General features: G+C 36.3%; 1 protein-coding gene across 1 annotated transcript in view; it reads right to left on the bottom strand.

Moving 5' to 3' along the window:
* The window catches only part of LOC117982360 (cardioacceleratory peptide receptor-like), a 113858-nt gene extending 106511 nt beyond the window's left edge, over positions 1-7347 (bottom strand). The window contains exon 1 of the mRNA XM_034968714.2: positions 7013-7347. The gene's annotated coding sequence lies outside the window, so the exon portion shown is untranslated. The remainder of the gene's footprint in view (positions 1-7012) is intronic.
* Between the last annotated feature and the right edge of the window lie 5184 nt (positions 7348-12531).

Raw genomic sequence — 12531 nt, 5'->3', positions numbered from 1 at the left:
GCAGGGGTTTGGAATTTCATAATTTCTAAATTTCTGGTTTGGTCTGGTGGGCTTTGGCCGTGGCTAGTTACCACCATACCAGCAAAGCCGTGCCGCCTAGCTATTTAGCGTTCCAGAGACCAAAATTGTACTTTACGTTGCGATCTAATATACAAAGTATAAATAAATAGAGATAACCTATAATAATATCTAACCACTTATAACTTATGGTATACAAGGTACTATAGGTAGACCTACTTTCAAGAACTGCTTGCTACTCAGGCAAGCACTGTAACGTAAAGTTGACATCATCACATCTGAGAGCAACGTAAAGATCGTGAAAAGTTAATACCGGGTGCGCCAAAGTAATTGTGCATTTTCCAACTTTTGAATTTGATAAATACTTTATTATAAACTAGGATAAAAATAATGACGTACGCTGACTACGACGTATTAAAATCCAACAAAGATTTTCAAAGTTACAGGCATTTGAATTTTAGAGTGGGAGGGTCTTCAATCCCTTTCTCGCAAAACGAAAATTTGTATGAAACCGCACGAAGCTACTGTGGCATTAGTAAGGTGTGACGTCAAAATGCTCTATCGCTATCTCTGTCTAATCAAAAATATTTAAATATTTAACTTTTTTGTTATTTTATCGATTTAATTAGTTTTTTCAGTTTACGTCATTATTTTTATCCTAGTTTATAATAAAGTAATAAAAAATTGGAGTCAAATACCCAAATAGCACAGAGTATCTTTATCTCTCCTTATATTGTGGTATTAGCACTGCCGCTGTTTTAAGTACACGTACGAGTATAATATCTGCAAGAAAACTGAAAATTTTCTACCGTGATTTACTTAAAATGCATTAAGTTTTTCGCTATGGTTTTCCGCCAAGCCTTCGTTAGTGCAGCGCTTGCAAAATTTACCTAACGCTCGAAAATTACGACTCGTTACTAAAAATCTGAATAATTGCAAACAAACACAAAAACTAGATCGAAACGTTAGGTGGTGTTAATTCAAAATATCCACTAAGGGTTGATCCACACTCCTCTTCACCGTGATCAAGGTAGTTCGGAGGCACAACTTGTGATATTATGCTCAATGTGATCCTAATTTGAGACGGCCAGAACACCATGAAAACATCATCTAGTTACGTGTTTTGTGATCGGTAAATACGGTTATCATCATCATCATCATCATGATCAACGTCATGGCCCACTACTGAACGGGGGTCTCCTCTCAAAATGAGAAGGGTTTGGCCACGCTGGCCAAGTGCGGATAGGCAGTATGGTCATATTTTGTATAGAAATATAAGATTGTACTAAAAACCGGCCTAGTGCGAGTCAGGATCGCGCAACGAGGGTTCCGTACTACAGTCGTATTTTTTCGAAATTTTGCATGATAATTCAAAAACTATGATGTATAAAAATAAATAAAAATCTATTTAGAATGCGCAGGTGAAGAATGAAGGGTTCAGTTCTTCAAAAGGAAATAGGAACCCTTATAGGATAACTTCGTTGTCTGTATGTCTGTCAAGAAACCTATAGGGTACTTCCCGTTGACCTAGAAACATGAAATTTGGCAGGTAGGTAGGTCTTATAGCACAAGTAAACCCGTGAATTTGTAATTACATCACAAGAAAACAAATAAAATGAGTTCATGAACAAAGTATTAGTATTTTCAATTTTCAAGGTGAGTGCCCGGGATCAAACCCCCGACCTCCCGAATAGGAGGCGAACGTCGTTACCACTAAGCTACCACGGCTGTGTCAAGTATTTAGTTAAGGAACATTACATTAGGGACTAGGGCGTCTATGTGTAGTTGTGTTTAATTAAAGACCCGATAGTCCGAAGTCTGTAGTTAATTAAACATCGATTGAAGCCCACTTTAATTATACACCTACTTCCACCCTGTTTACACAAACTACGTACCTACTTACTGTCTGTTGGCATCCTCAAATAATGGATGTCCAGATGTCCACATAATTGGGTATTTGACTCTAATTTTTTTATTAATTTATTGTAAACTAGGATAAAAATAATGACGTAAACGGAAAAAACTAATTAAATCGATCAAATAACAAAAAAGTTATAAGCATTTAAATATTTCTGATTAGACAGAGATAGCGATATAGCATTTTGACGTCACACATTACTAATGCCATAGTAGCTTCGTGGGGTTTCATACGTTTTGCGAGAAAGGGATAGAAGACAGTCCCACTCCAAAATTAAAATGCCTGTAACTTTGTAAATCTTTGTTGGATTTTAATATTTTTTTCAGCGTACGTGCGCCATTATTTTTATCCTAGTTTATAGTAAAGTTTATTATAGTAGTATTTATCAAATTCAAAAGTAGGAAAATACCCAATTAGTAGCACAGCCCAGGGGTACCCTGGCCTTCCAACATCAAAAATTAGTAGGTACTAGCTTCTTCTTACAACTTAGTTCGCGTGGATGTATATAGTTTATTTATAGGGTTCCGTGCGTCAAAATGGAAAAATTATAGGATTACTTTGTTGTCTGTCTGACCCTCTGTCGTGTCTGTCAAGAAAACCGTTAGGGTACTTTCCGTTGACCTAGTATCATGAAAGGAGGTTCGCGAAGTTGGAACCAGCTACATATTTTAAAAATCATATACAGGGTTACAGGAAAATAGGACACGATCCCGTTAAGGGGTTATAGTACAGGACATTAGCTATCAAACGACCACTAGAGTGCTTATGCAAAAGTGTATCGTTTTCGAGTTATTCGTTTTTTTAATTTTTTCTAGGTAAAGGGGTGTTTGCCACTTTAAAAATTAATAAAAAAAAGGAGCAATGTATTTCATCAGATTTTTTTTATTTCTTGCTAGTAGGTACATATCCTTGTTAATAATAAACAGTTATAAAACGACTTTAATGATAAATCGTTGAAGATTATTTTTCAATGAGGTCAAAAGGTAAAACAAAATCAGTCAAGTGCGAGTCGGGCTCGCGCACGAAGGGTTCCGACCATCGTACAAGAAATAAAACTTTTTAATTTTTTTTCATTTTCATGGCGGCCATTTTGTAATTTTTAGTATCTATTAGTTATTATAGTGGCAAAAGAAATACACATTCTGTGAAAATTTCTAATTTTAGAAATTTTCACAGAATGTGTATGAGAATGAGACGCAATTAATTATTAATTGCTTCTCCTGGGATATGCCTTGATGAAAACCGCATTAAAACCCGTTGCGTAGTTTAAAGCGGGACAGACGGCGGGAAGCGACTTTGTTTAATATTAGACTAGCTTATGCGCGCGACTTCGTCCGGGTGGACTACACAAAATTCAAACCCCTATTTCACCCCCTTAGGGGTTGAATTTTCAAAAATCCTTTCTTAGCGGATGCCTACGTCATAATATGCCTCAGTCAGTCAGTCATATTTAGATGTGTAGAGATTCGATAGTTTTAATTGTGTAAAGTTAGTCGTTGCTAGTTACGGACTACGCGTGTCCTTGTTGCTGATTTGGTTTTTGATTCAGCGAAGTGCGAATGTGGAATTTAATTAAACCTCCATTTTATTGAGTCACGAATCGTTGTCGGATTTGGTTATCAAAAGAGTACATCTTTGTTTATTTCACTTGAGAGTTGAGCGGGACATATTTACTGTTCAGATAATGTAGATTGCTTTTATTTATTTTTAGTGTTCGAAAAATGCAATATTTAACAATGTGTCTCTCAATTATTGGAATTCCAGCTCGTTGGCTGTCAATTTAAAATACGACTGTATGACGAAATGTGCAAAAGTGGCAAGACGGTCAAGTGCAAATGGGAATTGCGCAGTGAGGTTCCGTACCATTATATGTTTTATATGTACTTACCTATATTGCATGTAACTCTGAATTTGAAATTAATATTTTTTCGGATTTTTTTCTTTTATTAGATGATGTCCACGACTTCATATAGTGTGAACTAACTTAATCCCGCGACTTCGTCCGCGTGGAAATTTCAAACCGCTATTTTTACCCCTTTAAGGGTGGCATATTCAAAAATCCTTTCTTAGCGGATGTCATAATAGCTATTTGCATGCCAAATTTCAGGCCAATCCGCCAGATAGTTTGAGCTCTGCGTTGATAGATCAGTCAGTCAGTCAATCAGCTTTTCGTTTTATAAGAGGTAACGGTTTTTTTAATTCCGCAGGAACTCTTTTCCGGAATAACATGTAGCCTATCTTATATCTATTAAGCCAGAATATATAAACTTTCTCCATTCCAAATTTCAGCCAAATTAGTTCAGTCATTGTATCGTGAAGGAGCAACAAAAATCCTATAATATTTTAAGATTATAAGGAATAGGATATTAGGTTAAGTATTTGTGCCACAAGGCCTACTTTTGTGCCAAACTGAAAGATTATTGGTTAACACTTGTAGGTAGGCCTTGTTACGTACGACAGACAGCAAAGATGATCTTATTGATTTCGTTTTTACCATTATGAGGTATGGTACCCTAAAAAGCTTACACATTCTTGTTGTTTACTTGCTCTTTATAAATCAAAAACATCGCATTTAAGTCAGATTTATGGGCTCTTTTTGAAAAGGTCAAGTTTTTTTATTGGTAGGTACCTACTGAATAGTGACATTACTATCGTAGAGGCGGTAACACTTTACTGTCCACGATTCATTGAAAACCATATAATTATTATAAACTAGCTGCCCCGGCGAACTTCGTATCGGCTAACAGTCGGATTTTTTTTAATTTCTTCTTTCCGTAAGAACCATCCCCGTACTTCAAGGAATATTATGAAAAAAGAATTAGCGAAATCGGTTCAGCTGTTCTCGAGATTTGCGATGAGCAACACATTTAGTGATTCATTTTTATATTATAGAGAAGAAGAAGATAAGTCACCCGTACTCGCCCGCACCGGGTTAACGCAGGGGCTGTGCGATGCGTGTGTGCGGGCGTTCCCTCCCCGATTGCCTTCTCAACCTGTCGCGTTCTATACCTACAGTACCTACCAAAGAACTTAATACCTCAATGTTAGAGGGTGAGCTGAACTCTGAATGGTCATAGGCCATAGGCTTAACCGTAGGTACCTATATTTTGTTGTCGTACCTACTCCAAGCACAACCATGACCTACTTTACGCTCAGTTGGAGGGGAAAGGGGAATACCTATTAGTCACGATTAAAATATTCTTCATAAAAATATTATCTTTGGTCTTTGGACTGTACTACATGATCCGCAGGTTTCAGGATGCGATAAAAATGTTAGGTATTTATCTGCATACCTAAAATATAATTTTGGTTTCTTTTTTCCTCTTTTCAGGGTTCCGTACGAAAAGGGTGCCAACGGGATCCTATTATTAAGCCTGATGAATAAGACCTACCTACCTGCCTAATGAAATTTGGCAGGTAGGTAGGTCTTATAGCTGACATTTGGGGAAAAATTTGAAAACCGTGAATTTGTGGTTACATCACACAAAAAAAAATTGTGGTCATGAACTAATAATAGTACCTACTTATTTTCAATTTTCTTAGTAAGACAACTATATCTAGTAGGGCATCATATGAAAGGTCTTCGCCTGTACATTCTAAAACAGATTTTTATTTATTTTTATGCATCATGTTTTTTGAATTATCGTGCAAAATGTCGAAAAATACGACTGTAGCACGGAACCCTCGTTGCGCGAGCCTGACTCGCACTTGGTCGGATTTTTTTCTCAGTGTCTAAAACGCCAATTGCAAACTTCTTTTCTGTTTCTGTTGGGAATCTTTATTCTGTTAGAGACTTATTTTTTACAAGTTGGTTAATAACCAAATATTTATTTTTTAAATGTTTGAGTCCTTTTAGAGCTCTGTCATTATCAAGGCCTATTATCCATTGTTAAAAGCCGTCTCAATTAAAATTGTACAGAACTGTAGAGTTAATTAAAAGTAAAGAGGCCTTTGAAAATAGCGACAGTAGTCTTAAGTACTCGTAGGTATAACTACCTAGGTACATTAGATTAGAGAAATAAAATATAATATTTTTTACGAAAACCAATGCCTATCTTGTTCGAACTTTCGTTCTTTTTAACATTAATTGATTAAAGAGCTTCCGCGACGGTCAAGCGCGTAGATTTTTTTTGCTGGATCAAGCTGCTTGATGCCAGCTTGATGGGCCCGTCAAGCGGCTTGAACTGTGAGCAAACGGCACTTTTCTCATATCTCGAACACTGTCCGAACGTCGCTTCAAGCAAAAATATGAAATCATATCAATCACGCGTCATGCACATTGCACGTACCTACCTATATAAATGCTTGACTCAAGCATCAAGCAAACTTTGTAATCAGTCAAAATGCTCAAGCAAAAATCTACGTGCTTGACGTCAAGCCGCTTGATCGTCTCGGAAGCTCTAAGGATTGCGGATAATTTTTTGTATACCGCAATCGTATCCCATTTATTTATACACTTACTCACCAGTCTAAGCACTTTTTGCATGTCTAAAGCCTAAAAGTCAGCTCAAGATCGATTAAGTCAACAGATAGACAAAAATAATTAATAATTTCTTCTCTACATAGTATAAAATAAAGTCGCTTCCCGCTGTCTGTATGTATGAACGCGTATTTCTTTTAAACTTTGCAACGGATTTTAATGCGGTTTTCACCATTAGATAGAGTGATTCAAGAGGAAGGTTTTTAGGTATAGTTTAATATTAGTTTGTGTTAATTTGTTGAAATATTTGAACAGAATGTCGGAAGAATTACTCCTCACTGACACCACCTTAGTAGTATCTACAATGCACCCATGCGAAGCCTGGGCGGGTCCCTAGTTAATAATATTTCATGAATACGTTATAGCTGAAAGCTATTTGCATTTGAAATTACTAGCATTATCTACTCAATATGTGCTATTACATTGATTGTTAAACTATCAAATTACTTTATAGCAAGCGTAAAATAGATAACTACAAATTATTCACACCAGCAATTTGCGCCAAGGAGTTCAGGCCGTAAATTATTCATAAATAATTAGGTGAATTGCTATGTGCGTTGACACTTAACTGCTATTAAATGCAGATAATTACTTACAAGTCGATCTATTCTCCTTGACTCGAAAATTCGGCGACCGCCAAGAATCCACTTATCAGCTCAAATAGTCATTGTCACTGCGAATATGTACACTTTTTAATTAAAAAAAATAACATAGTAAAAACTCTTTTCGGAACAATGCTACCACGAAATAAAAATAACAAAACTTTTTTTTAAGTTTATAAACAGCTAGTTTTTTATTAAATGTTAAGTCACATCACTCCCGAAAAACATCGTAACTTTTCTCGATCGCTGTATTCTTTTTTCAAACTTTTGGCGGGACGAGAATTGGCGCGAACGCGAGCGCTCGATGCTGAGCTCAGTCGACAAGTGAAAAGAGCATGGAGCGGTCCCGCTTGTGTCCCGCAAAATTAACGGCTATCCAGAATCCCGATCCAGTTTTGTTTTTGCGACAATTCGATCCGTGTCAGTCAATTAAGGAAGATTATACGCTGAAATTGAACATTGGCCAATTTAAAACCGTCAGTTGGAATGGACGAATTGGCGGCCTCACTGGCACAATGCGATTATAAAAATCGGATGCTAGGGTTACCATGTTTGATTTTCAGTTGGGGTAGATTAATTTCTTCTTATAATTATTATTCAAGCTTTGATAGCCTAGTGGTTAGGACGTCCGCCTTCTAATCGGAGGTCGGGGGTTCGATCCCGGGCACGCACCTATAACTTTTGGGTCTCCTCTCAGAATGAGTAGGGTTTGGCCATAATCCACCACGCTGGCCAAGTGCAGAATGGCATACTTCACACACCTTTGTGAACACAATGGAAAATCTCAGACATGCAGGATTCCTCACAATGTTTTCCTTCACCGTTAAAGCAAGTGATATTTAATTGCTCAAAACGAACATAATTCGGAAAAATTACAGGTGCGTGCCCGGGATTGAACCCCGGACCTCCCGAATTGGAGGCGGATGTCTTAACCACTAGACTATCACGGGCTGGCTATGGATGGTCATAATATCAGGAGCTTAGGAATTGACTAGTTAGTTCATTAAATCATCACACCTCTTCCAAAATATCATCCGTCTTCAACATGTTAACAGCTCTGATATCGCAATAAAATCTGACATCAACGAAAAATCTTGTAAAATCAGAGTTAATATTTAGAGCTAGGAATCAGTAGGTAGGTATTAGTTCTAAGCCTTACCTAAGTCCTTGGTAGTTACTGAGGATTTCGCATAACAGAAATTCTTACGATCGTCGGTAGCGGTTTTTCTAATTCCTAAATCCTTGCATGTCACTTGTAGGGTTGTCACCTGTTAAAAAATTCTCTGTCTCTCTGCGTCTTATTCCTAATTGGTGAAGGTCGTGACCCCCTTTCTATTGAAGGGGATTTATTAGTTTATTATTAACGCATAATTCTTAAAGTCAGTCCCACAATGCAGTTACCAACTTGCATTTCCCCTCCAATTGAGCGTAAAGCTTGTGCTAGGAATGTGTATGACAATAGTGCAATGGGTGGGATTTGAATCGCTGACCTTTCAGATTTCAGTCCGCTCCTTAAACGTTGAGCCATTGAGGGTAATGGTTGTTAACATAACCATTTGATATGCACTACCGGAACGACGCGACGCCATATACCAAACCCTTCCAGAAATCATGATGAAAATAGACACAGACTGATAGAGAAGCAACTCTAGTTTCTTAGACAACAGTGCTAATAATAGGTATACAAAATCTACTCTAAATTGGCAGAAATAAAAACATGATTTTAAATTAGTTTATGATCGTTGAATCACAAAGGATTTTTAAGAGCTTTGAAAGAGATTTGTTTTCAAATCAATATAGCAAAATGAATTTTAAAAATGTAGGAGTTGTGGCAACCCTAGTTTTAGTATCATCCACGCCCAGAGTGACTTTTGGCCGCGAAATTTTCTCGAGATAATTCTCGCGATTACTTAGACATACCGACACTCGCCAGATTATCCAATTTTCTACTTTCTACACGCGATTCTCTAAAAACTAGTCAAACAAAATGAGATCGGCTGGTATTATTTGGGGTTTGAAGACCTTTCTGCCACCTTGGAAGAAAACTAATTTCCAATTTCGATTAGTGGCAAGAGTAAATAGACATCTTCTAGACAGGCGCGTTCCATCCTAGATCATTGTTGCTTTGATCTTGGGAAAAAATCTTATGTTCAAGTCGAGCAAATTGCTATTGCGCTGGAACCATGTCTCATTAACATTGAAATGACGTCATAATGACGTCATTTTGACGTCAGCCGAAATAAAAATATAGGTACCATCAGCTCGAAACTTCAGTCTAGTGCTGACGTTACTAAAATGGCGGCCACCTCATTAGCAATTTGCGGGAGATAAATTAACTGATTAACAAAAAAAGTGTAAAAAATTGGAAAAACAAGATGGCGGCCGAGATATTCTCAAAATTTCCCCCTGTACAATTTTTTTTCACTAATGGTTTTATACAGAAGACAAAAATTTATTCAGAGAAAAATATGGAGAGAGCTGATCATTGAGGATTACGGAGCCGGGTGAAGGGCAGGCTTAAGGTATTGAAGATAGATGGGAGGTGCTCGAGCAAATGTCATTCGAAACGTCATCCAATTGGCAATGCTGAACAAAAATTCTAAAAACTATTACAGTTAAGTTATAAAATTTTTGCCTACGGTGTGTAGATTGCAAATAAGTACAAATGCTCGATAGAATGTAAAATGCCGAAAGCAAATTGTCGATATTGCTAGGTCACTCCACACATAGTCTTGTCTATTTTATTACCTACTTCTATGTTTTTGTAAAACTTGAAACCAGAAGCCGAGTAGGAGGTTCTAAATAAAGTGAGCCTACAAGGCAGAGGAGATAACGAGTCAAGCTAGCCGCCGACATCCCTAGCGACACGAAGGACGGTGACCAGATTTAATTCTACAACTTGCCAGAGATGGCCTCCGGTAAATCACAGATTGAGTCACAATCATATCGACAATTCAGCTCCGGTATTTTGCATCCTAACGAGCGTTTGTAAAATGCCGCCGCTCGCGCTGTTTGTAACCGGCGAAGTGACATATCTAATAATAAGTATAATATTATGGACCGATTTATCGACCAATGAAAATCTATATCAATTACTCGTATAATAAACTGACAAATTTGTAAAGTAAATGTATGTTCAAATTATACTACCATCGATATTAAGCGCCAAATAATTATTCAATTTATGTCTTAGTCAATTTCATTGTAAAATTTTATCTCTAAGGTGTGAGTAGAAAAGAGAAACAAATAGAAAATACCTACAACAATATTGAATTATTTTTCTTTATAATATTATGTCTCTTACAAAAACAAAACATTCTAATTGAACATACTTCGAGTACCTACCTATACATTGCTCTCCGCAATGAGGAATGAGGATGCCGGATTACAAAAACTTTTCAAATGTATACGAATGTACCTAATGAAATTCCCGTTGTTAACTTTCCAGCTGACAATCCATTTATATTCGGTAGGTACGTGATTAATTTGGAATAGGTATTATTTTAACTTGCATCCAGAATCGCTCGTACGGCGCCTTACCTAAACTTTAAGGGTGTCTGTCAGGGAGTTGGTACGATACTAAGGGTCTGGCAATGCATGACGTGATTTCTAATAAGTACTATTCCGAAGAAAATATAAAAAATAGACTTTGTTTTGATTGTTTTTTTTTAACGTAGTTAAGATTTTTTTACACCTTGATTACCTGTTATCTCCAAAAGCCATCATAATCCAAACTTCATAGTCGCTAATCGTTCCTCGTTGTGTTGGGGACAATACGCAGATAAACTTTCAGCTTTTACAAAATAACGAAGATCTGGCACGCGCTGGCTCTTAGTCCAAAACCGGCGAATCATGAAATCTCCTATTATGTTTTCATTTTACCAATTTCAACCGTACATCAAATAAATAAAGTTTAGTTTAAGTTAGTATGAAAAAAGACTCGACTCCACTCCACTCTAGAGGTATGCGTTGATCTTAATGTTATTTATAACGATTAACCTGATAAAATAATGGCATTAGACGTTAACGCGTGTGTAGTAGTGGCAAAAAATACAAGGAGACCCATGGGCCATTAACTAAACTAGAGATAATTAATAGAAGACACACAAAAAAATCAATTAAGGCGGGCTTCTTTTCACGTAAACACAAGAAAATAAGAAATGTTGGTTCTACACGATTTCAACAATACCCAGCCTTGAAAAGACTTGAAGCCTTTGATATATTAAGTATTGTGGTCGTACCATCCGGCGATAAACCGAATTCATTCGTTAATCAAATAACAAAATGGTAAACAATGACGATAAAAACTTCATTATACGATGATGACATTGCAAAATTATTTTTTTACCATGAAGGATATTCATACACTAATTATTTACTGGTTCACCCCGAATTTAGATCTCGTACTGTCAGAGAATAAAGTACGGGGCCGAAAGTAATCTACATTACATCGGAATGACATTTCGGCTTTGTAGAGCGTAGTCTCTGTCACTCATACCTACATATATGACGTTTTGTCGGTCTCAACGACAGAGACAATGCTCTACAAATTTGCTATCTCCTTTTAAAGATCGATGTACATTACTTTCGGCCGCGTACTATGTTTGAAATCTATACCTACTTGTAATAAACTGTAACTGAGCAACTTCTGTAGGTACCTCATTAATTAAATTTTGAAAATTTTAATGGTGGAAGCATTATTTATTATATGGATGTAGTAATATTATGTTAAACCAAAAAAAATGTCTGTCTGTCTAATTAACACATTTATATACTCGTACCTATGTATTTCTATATGGTATAGGTAGGTAGACTTCCGTACGAAGTCGGGGCTGATTCAACTAATAAAATACAAAGCCGTTTCTGAGGTAGATCTTTAGACAAAGTAGGTTTACAAACAATGATTTTGATTGGTTACCTACTTGAAAATTAAGAATTCAAAGAAATCTACCTACTGTCAATTTTCAAAATAATTTAATTTGCAAAAAGTTTTGTGGTTTTCCAATTAAAAGTTTTTTCTGACAATTCTAGTAGTTTATGATTAGATTTTAAAGCTTATACACATGTTTTTTTTGTATATCGGAATAGGATAAAAATAGTAAAAAACTCGTTTAGCTAGTTAGTAAATGATTAAGCTATTTAGGTTTATGTTAGTAAATACTTCATGACTCATGATTCAAGATTACATAAAAACGAAAACCGGCCAAGTGAGAGTCCTACAGTCGTATTATTTCGACATTTTGCACGATAATTCAAAACTGTGATGCATAAAAACAAATAAAAATCTGTTTTAGAATGCACAGGTGAAGACCTTTCATATGATACCCCACTTGATATAGTTATCTTACTTCAACAATTCAAAACACTAATTTTTAGTTTACTACCACAATTTTTTTTTTGTGTGTGATGTAACCACGGAACAGAAAACACAAATTCACGGTTTTCAGATTTTTCCCCTAATGTCTGGTATAAGACCTACCTACCTGTCAAATTTCATGATTCTACGTCAACGG

Source organism: Maniola hyperantus, chromosome 5, assembly GCF_902806685.2.
Source record: "Maniola hyperantus chromosome 5, iAphHyp1.2, whole genome shotgun sequence".
Lineage (NCBI taxonomy): Eukaryota > Metazoa > Arthropoda > Insecta > Lepidoptera > Nymphalidae > Maniola > Maniola hyperantus.
This window is presented reverse-complemented; position numbering and strand designations above follow the sequence as displayed.